Raw genomic sequence first — 6,808 nt, forward strand, 5'->3', positions numbered from 1 at the left:
AAACCCTGTTGCCAGGGCGTGGTGGCGCACGCCTGTAATCCCAGCACTTGGAAGGCTGAGGCAGGAGGATCGCTGTGAGTTCAAGACCAGCGGGGGCTACACAGTAAGTTCCAGGTCAGTCTCAACTACATAGTGAGACCCTGTCTCAAAAAACCAAAAACCAAAAACCAAAAAAACCAAAGCAAAACCCTGTCTCAAAAAAACCCCAAAAATAAAAAATAAAAAAATAAAAAAGGCTGGGGATGTAGTTTAGTGCAAAGGCCCTGGGTTCAGGCCTTAGTATTGGAAAAATAAAAAAAGAGTGAAGGTTCCAAGCTGCGAGGGGTAGGGGAGGGAGGGGAGGGTTTTAAAGAGAAGGTAAAAAGAATTTAGATGTGTTATATACACGTACCAGCTTCCCATGATGGATATAATCATTACATATTGCAGACATGTACAAAAACAAAAAACCCTCAAAACCTGGGTTTTCTGGCACAGTTCTGTAATCCCAGAACTCTGGGAGACTGAGGCAGGAGGATTACAAATTCAGGCACAGTGTGGGCAACTTAGCTACTTTAAAGACCATCTCGAAAAAGAAAAATATATAAAAAAACAGCTGGGGATGTTGCTCAGTGAAAAAGCCCTGGATTTAATTCCCAGTAACACACACACACACACACACACACACACACACACACACACACCCCGGAAGCAAAAAAAAAGAATGAAAGTTTTGGGTTCCCTGCTATGTTTGAAAGGGGGTGCAGGGGAAGGGGCTGATGGGGCTTTGCAGGCCAGTTGAAGAGGTGGAGAATAAAGGGGTTTCCCTGAGCCCAAGGCAATCCTCTTAAAGATGCCTAATCAGCCCATTAAGCCTATTAGGTAATTAACCCCCAGGGTGCCTTCCCATCCATCATCCAGACCCCTCCTGAATTCACTTTCCCCCTGGGCTCACCGAGGAGGTGTCCTCCCCACCTTCCCCTAAACCTGTCAGGGAGATGGGTTCTTTATCTCAGGAAGGCTCACCAACCCTGGACAACGCCCTCTCTTTCCTCAAACTCCCTACCCACCGTTTGTCCCCAGTGACCCCCAGTAGGAATTGAACCCAGGACCTTTGTACTGTTATATCCCCCCCACTTAAACTTCTTATCTCAGACAACATCTCACTCAACTGCCTAGGCTGGACTCGAACTTGCCATCCTCCTGCCTCAGCTTCTCAAAGTGCTGGGATCACAGGCACATGTGCATTCCTAGCTTTCCTCTTGAGGGAGGGAGATGTTAATTCGATATTTATCTTCTCGGAATAAAACTGGAGACTCCCGCTTCCTATTCTTTGCCTCCTCTCTCTCACACTCCTCAAGCTTGGACTGAACTTAACAGCCCTAGACGCAGTGTGAATTGTCCCTGGTAGAGATGTCTGGCTCTGGACGAGCTGCCTCATCCTTTGGGTCTCAGTTTTTTCATCCATAAAGTGGAGGAAATTCTAGCACTGCCTTTCAGGGAGACGGATTCGCGACAGGATGAAATGGAAAGCCCTTAGGGTGATCCCGGTGCAAAGGTCGATGTTGCCATCATCATTATTGGGCCACATCGCAGACACAAGGTAGCACAGAGCCTGGGCTCTTCAAACGGGGAAACAATTGTGGAAGCAGGTGAAAGAGGGGAGATGCTGCTTCCTCTTGCCCCAAGCTTCCCGGGTTCCTGGAGCAGGAATGTCCTCACTGCACGCAAGCAAGATCCTGTCTCTTCTCCTGCATCAACATTTCTCCAACCCATTTCTTTCTCATGTCGCCTTGAATTTTGCCTTTCCAACAACTCTATATTATTTCTTCTCTCCTTTCCTCCCTTCTTCAAACTGACCTTTCCTGACCACCCATTATGTGCCAGTGCTTGCACTGGGTGCTGGGCACACCGCAGGGCCCCCTGCCAACAAGGTCAGTTTCCTTTAAACCTCTTTTAGGAATTTATTCAAAGAGCAAAATGAAATACCACTGCTACCAGGTGTGGTGGTGCAGCCCTGTTACCCCAGCATTCTGGGAGGCGGAAGCAAGAAGCTTGCAAGTTCAAACTCAGCCTGGGCAACTTAGTGACACCCTGTCTCAAAATGAAAAATAAAAAGGGCCAGGGATGTAGCTCAGTGCAAAGGCCCTGAAAATAAAAGCACAAAACAAAACAAAACTACAAACAATACGGAACAGCAACCCATGACAAAAAGAAACATAAAAAATTGCTAATAATTGGTATTTGAAAGGCCGACTATGGCTCTTTTCCCTAAAATACATTAATATAAACTTATGATGGTCAGAAGAGAAAAAAACTTTTGTCTGTGGATCATGGTATCCACTTTGGGCTGCATCAGACCAGCGGAAATTGGCCTTCGGCAACCCACTCCACAGGTGAATCCATTATGGAGAGAGACAGACTGACCCTCCTGCCTGTAGAGGCTCAGCACTCCGACCTGAATGTGCTTCGGTCCTATCTAGAATCTTCTGCACGTGCTCCCTGTTTGGGGTTACTTCCAACCACCTGAATCCCAACTCTTTTAGGAAGAGACCAGGCTTCTATTTCCCAGCGTCCTTTGCAGCCAGGGCAGAGCCATGACCTCAGCTGAACCCAGAGTCCCCAGACACTACCCTGTGTGATCAACCAGCGTAGAACCTTCTCTGCTAGTGAGAAATTCTTCCTTTTGTCTAGAGGGAATCTAGACTCCAGAGCTCCCAGCTCAAAATTAGCTCCTCCCTTGGAGTTCTGGCAGCTCCTCAAACCAATGACAGCAACTAACAAACTGAAGATGGCAATGTCAGCTCCCTGGTGAACCTGTCTGCAATTTTAAGCATTTCCACCTCGGGGAGGGGTGAGGCTGTCTCTCCCCTTCCAGCCACCCCGTCTCTGGCCCACTGCCCTTGAAGGTGCTTTTGAAGGCTTCGGAAAAATCAACCAACTCCTCTCCCATCCATAAATAATGTTCACCTGCTCAAGAGATTGAGGCTTTAGTAAGAGGGGCATGTTTTACCGTCCCAGAGTTTACCCCGTTAAATGACTTGGGTCCCTGGGGCTGTCTGCAGTGACAGCACGCCTGAGGGCACTGAAGTTGGGGTGCTGACTAGGGGCTGGGGACTGTTCCACAGAGGTGAGGGGAGGCTGGGGTGCAAGATTGGTGTTGTCATTGGAAGTGTGTGGGGATGTCACTGGTGGAAGACAAGAGACGGAGAGGGTGTGGTGTGGGAGCGGTGCTACTTGGAAGGGTGGGATGTCGGCCTGTGACGTCTTTCCATGAACCTGTTGGCGAGAAATGCAGCGCACCTGGACGGTGCCTCTGTAAGGGTGCAATGCTGAAAGTCGTTGCAGCGTTTGGCAGAGAAGGTAGAGAGTGAGGTTTTCTTGGGGTGATTCTCCAATGGAGGGTGACAGGAGAATATGACAATATGACAAGAATCAGAATGATAGCTATTCTTTTGATTTTTTTGCAATACTTGGTATCGAACTTGGTACCCTGCAATTGCCAGGCCGGCTCGGCACCACTGAGCCAAATCCACCGCCTTGATGGCTATTCTTTATGGAATATTTGCCATCTCCCCAGACTTATACATGCACTTTATATACGCAATCTCATTTAGCTCATGCAACCACTTGGAAAAGTAAACTGTGCCCGTTTCCCTGATAGGGAGACTGAGGCCCAAAGCAGTGAAATAACTTGCTTGAGGGTCCCATGCCAAGCACATGACAGTGATAAGATAGGAACCTTGAAAGGTCTCCGGCTCAGGCTCTTGACCTGGTGATATTGCCTTTGTGATAAAGGGCTGTAGCAGGACCTGGCTGCCATAAGCTGTTTGGGGTGCATTTCAGGATTTTTTTCTTTGCTTTCTCTAAAGCCAGGATCACGGGGGTCACTAGAGCTGCAGCTAAATTGTTATGATCTCTAGGGGGACACTCTTTATCACTGTCCCACCAGAGGGGAGTCTTTTGTTTCTCTGATGACTCCCTGACTGGGGATTCCACCCACCCTCTTCACCTGGGTCCTCCTGTAAGGCCTCAGTGCCTAGAACCTAGAAGCCACAGTCTCCTCCATGCCCCCCGTTGGCCCCAGGACCAAGTACGTGGGACGGGCTGGCACTGAGGGAAAGAGACAGGTCCACCTAGTCTGCCACTACTTGTGACAGCCTAGCAAAGCCGCTCAGTCCTCTGTGGCCCACTTTTCTCTCCTAAACACAGGGTAACTGTAATGTCTGTCCACACAGAGGAACCAACCTCGAGCTCAAGTCACGGCCCTGCCTCTTATTGGCTGGCTAACCTCTCTGTGCCTCAATTTTTCACTGGTAGGATAGATCATAAAACTGTAAAAATGAAATGATCCATGTCAAGCACTTTCCATAATACTTCCTGGCACGTTTTAGCGCCACAAAGGTCAGCCATTGCCATAATTTATTATTATTATTATTGCATCACAGAGCATTGGGAGGACTGTATGACATTGCGTGTAAGCCATTAGACATTAATGGTGGTCGCTGTTAATACATTATTGTGGTTATTGTTATGTTCCCATTTGGTAGAGGACATGGAAAAGGGGAGGGGTTGGCCCAATATCCCACAGCCATGAAGGTCCGTTACTGAAAGGAGCCTTCAATTCTGAGATCAAACTTCTGGACCCTTCCTTTAACCTGCCCCTCAGTATTTCTATCAACAGACGACTGTCCCTCTGCATCTTCTGGCCTCAATTTCCCCCAGGGTACTCTGGAGAGGAAGTGGGAGCAACTCCGCAGGAGATGGTCCCTAAAGGGTTGCCCCAGTTTTGCTGCTGGTGAAGGGGGCAGGGTAGCTCAGGGTGAGGCACACATGCCTGGAACCAGGCAGCCCAGGATCAGCTAAATCCCAGCCCCATCACTTAGGAGTGTGACTTTCCATACACGGTTTCACTGTGCCAAGCCTCAGTTTTCCTCAATTTAAAAATACAGCTCCAATCATCTCCCCCAGTGTTATATTGAGCAATTCCTGCCTGTCTCAGAGCCTGCCTCATAGTAGGAGCCAAGTAGGTGGAGGTGACAGTCATTAGCAACAGCAGTAGCATCATTGTTACGCTGTGCCGCTGAGCATGGGATTTGGACACTCTCAGCCCCTTTAAAACAAAGGTGGGATTCCCTCCCTCAAAAAGGAGAGCTGGACAGCTAGGCAGGGTTTGGGAACCTCCTGGGTCTGGGTCATGATCCTGTCCAGGACTGGGAATGGCAGTGGGGCAGAAAGAAGGGAAGGAAGTGGCGGGGACATATTCATGTGTGTGCTGGGGGTGGGGGTGCAGGAAGAAGGACAGGAAACTCCCTCCTACCCCTCCCCCAACTTCCCTTTCCTCCAATTTCTGCTCAATCCCGCCATAGGCATCCAGGGCGGTCCTTGATTCCTGTCCCACCTGGCTGGAGGTGAGGAGGCCTGGGATGGAAGGGACATGGCTTGTATTCATGGGGTGGGGACGGAAGGCCCTCACTCCAGTCACCGCCCGGAGCCAGGCAGAGAGGGAAGGGTGACTCTGTCCGAGGCCATCCTCTCCCATCCGGAGGAAAGGCCAGAGGAAGCTGAGATTTTGACCAAGGTGACCACAGGGCGGGGCTTATCTGCTCTGGGGGTCTCCCTCCTTTCAGGGAGCTGGGGAGCTGGGCTCTGAGGAACCCCGGGAGCCCTGCTCCTTCCCTGTGTCTCCCACCAGCGAGGCATACACCCCACATCCCCACTGTGGTAGGTACTTCCCGGGGTAACACACAGGGAGGGTGCTTCTTGCCTTACACAAACACCACCTTGGTACTTCACACACTCACACTTTCCCTTGTCACACTCCACAGACTTGTCCCCACATCTCCAGTCTCTCACACCCAGCCATACGCACATGGCCCTGTCACCAGGGGACCTATCCTTCCCTTTTCTTGTTACACATCCTCGTGCATTTCCCCCACAAGCCCCAGCCTCTCTCGTGTCCATACACCCACTTTCCCTGTTGCACACACCCCCTCTGATGTCACTGTTGCACACCTCCATGTGTCACACCCAGCCATGGCCCCTCTGGAGTCACACCCACACTCTTTCCTTGTCACATCCCCTCACCAGCTTCTCCCAGTCTCACCCCACCCCGTCCACACCTGTGTCACACACACGGAAGCCGCTTCCCTTGATCCACTCAGCTTCTCCTCAAGGCTCACGCCCGGGCCAGCCCATTCGGCATCCCCCACACACCCCCTTGCCTGTCACACACACCCTCTCACTCATGTGTCACACTGTGCCACAGCCTCCTCTGGGGCGACAAGCATACACACCTTCTCTTGTCACACGTACCCCTTTGAGGGCCTGAAACATGGAGCCCATTCCTCTCGTGTACCCTTGTTTCTTACACACACACACACACACACACACACACCCTGCATCCTGTCATATCTACAGTCTCTAATGTCACACATCCAGGCCTTACACGGTCTACACAGACACACAGACACACACACACCTATCCTACCCCTCATACTCTCCCACCCAGCTTTACACACCCGCCCTTTCCTCCATGTCACCCAACACACCCACCCGGCCTGTCCCCACGCACAAATCCACCTATGGCCCGCACAGGCCTCCCTAAGGATCAACCCTTGCTCAGGACATCGCTGGGGAGGGAGGCTGGGAAGCTCCGGTCCTCCACAGGCCTCCTGTACTCCTTCCCCTCCCCCGCCAGTTCAGACAGCAAGCCCGGGGGACACCCCAATCCTAAAGGGTCACACCACACCCCCCTCAAGGACACTCAGACGCTCGCCTGAGGGGACCCACGCCCCCATCCTCTGGGCGGCCCCCAAGGACACTCACC

This window comes from Fukomys damarensis, unplaced genomic scaffold (genome assembly GCF_012274545.1).
Source record: "Fukomys damarensis isolate Sample0158 unplaced genomic scaffold, DMR_v1.0_HiC HiC_scaffold_19, whole genome shotgun sequence".
NCBI classification, from domain to species: Eukaryota; Metazoa; Chordata; class Mammalia; order Rodentia; family Bathyergidae; genus Fukomys; species Fukomys damarensis.